Source organism: Penaeus japonicus, unplaced genomic scaffold (genome assembly GCF_977035675.1).
Source record: "Penaeus japonicus unplaced genomic scaffold, GWHDUDI00000001_assembly GWHDUDI00000037, whole genome shotgun sequence".
Taxonomy (NCBI): Eukaryota; Metazoa; Arthropoda; class Malacostraca; order Decapoda; family Penaeidae; genus Penaeus; species Penaeus japonicus.
The window spans coordinates 17093310-17095809 of NW_028234439.1; the positions used below are offsets into that span (position 1 = coordinate 17093310).

The window sequence follows — 2500 nt, forward strand, 5'->3', positions numbered from 1 at the left end:
TATATATATATATATATATATATATATATATATATATATATATATATATATATATATATATTAAGTCCTACACGCATGAATATATACACAAATATATACACAGAAGCATATACATAAAATCTTTCCTTTATTTACAAATATATCCGTAAAATAGTTATATCTAATCTGTCATAAACTATACAACAGTAATGAAGTGTAAGAACGTAACTTTCTCTGACATCTTTGCGAAGGGAAACACTGCAAACATTCACAGCCTTCAATTAAAAAAAGCTTTCACCGATCAAGCCATTTCCGTAACAAGTCTTTTTTTTTGTTATATTTACAAATAATTTCTGTTCTATCTTTCATCATCAACACTTATCTTAGACATCAATCATCCCTTTTTTTATACATATATATCATTATTGTTATATCTTGCCTCGATGTATTTCAGAATTTTTACGGGATCACATAACAGTAACACAACAAAAGCGCACCGGGATGCGTCGTCCACTTTTTTTTTTTCTTTTTCTCCTTATTCTCGTCACTAAAAAACATTATATAGTTACTTTTTCACACATATTACACAGTAAGTATATAGGAATGAAAAGCCCAATAGACAAAATGTGTTACGTTTTCTCTATATTTCCTTTACTTTTCTGATTTTCGTTAGCATCAATTTTTAATCATATATTCCTTCTTTTTTCAAACAACAACATTCATAAAATCGTCAATACCACTACACACACACAGACAAGCTGACGTTTATCACAAAATGGTGCTACACAAGAATGACATTTAATATATAACATCCAGAACAGATGTAATATTCTAAAGTTACTTCTGAGATCACGGGGAAGTAGCAAAAATCTTAAAAGATGAAGAACAAGAAGAAGAAGAAGAAGAAGGGCGAAGGAGAAGAATGAGAAATAATAATCTTATACGCCACACAGTATCTGCAAACGTTGGCACATCACAATTCATATTTTAAAGTCATCACCATCATCATCATCACCATCATCATCATCAATCATTAATTGGAGTATCAAAAACTCACTATTGGCACCGTTTCCAAAAAAAAGGGGAGAAAAAATATATAAATATATATGGCTATACACATGACGCAACACGTATATATATATATATACTTAGCCTGCAACATTTATCAAGTAGAAAAATTACAAAGCACAGTCACTATTCTAGAGCATTTGAAAAGTAGAAAAAACTTGAATGCGTCTCTCGCCATTCTGACCAAAGAAAAAGTATAAAACGGGAACTAATTATGTCAGCTGTAATAGGCAATACGCTGAGAAGTTTTTTATTATTAGTAAAAGGGAACCGTTATGTTTATAAGAAGCACAGCAAGGAGAGGTACATGTACAATAGCCTCTGGTACGACTGATGGTCATGAGGTTATATGCCAGGAAACGAGGTTATAAAAGGTCAGCGGAAGATTTTGAGGTTTTTGTTATGAAAGGTAATATGTAATGTTAGATTTGAAGAAATGTGACATTTTGAAATAAACTCAAAGGGGAAAATATCCAAGGAAAGAATAAAGATCGTATTTAAAAAAAGAAGAAGATAAAATGGAAAACGAAAATGTTTTGGAAAAATCACCAATAAAGATCGTATTTAGAAAAAAATAATAAATAAAAAAATAAAAAGATAAAAAGGGAAAACGAAAATGTTTTTGGAAAATCTCACGTTTCGAAATCATTACAGAATATGATGAGAATTTCGAAACGAAAATAACATCATTAGATATCACGTAACATAAAAAAACAAACAAAAGAAAACGTGGTATTTTGATTCCTTTGTTTATTTTTCACTTTCTTAAGCAAGCTGGAACGATGAGGGAGTCGGTTTTGAAGAGCGTCTATTACTCCGGTCTTCGGTCATGCAGTTGCAGTGGGGCTGGGAATCCTTGGCTGCACCCTTGCACGATCACTGCCTGGGGGGAGGAATAAAGGGAAATGTATCGTTACTTTGGAAGTATATATATAGGTATATGTATATGTATATATATATATATATATATATATATATATATATATATATATATATATGTATGTATATATATATATATATATATATATATATATATATATATATATATATATATATATATATATATATATATATATGTATGTATATCTATCTATCTATCTATCTATCTATCTATATATCTATCTATCTCTCTCTCTCTCTCTCTCTCTCTCTCTCTCTCTCTCTCTTTATATATATATATATATATATATATATATATATATATATATATATTTACATATATATATTCATTCATGCATATTCATATTTGTCTCTTTCTTTTTCTCTACTTTCTCCTTCCCTCCTTCGTTTCTCAGTTCCTTTCTTTGTTTAAATCCTCAATTCTGATTCTCCTTACCACTCTCTTCAATCGATTCCCTCCTTCTCTCCCTCCCTCCTTCCATCCCTATATCTTTTCCTCATTCCTCCCTCCTCCCCCCTTTCTCTTTCCCTCGGTGAAATTCCATTTTTTTTT

At 30.1% G+C, this 2500-nt stretch overlaps 1 protein-coding gene across 1 annotated transcript in view; it reads right to left on the minus strand.

Annotated features, from left to right (window-relative positions):
• LOC122253624 (cell adhesion molecule Dscam2) overlaps window positions 1-2500 on the minus strand; it is a 91528-nt gene that overhangs the window by 2727 nt on the left and 86301 nt on the right. The window lies entirely within an intron of this gene.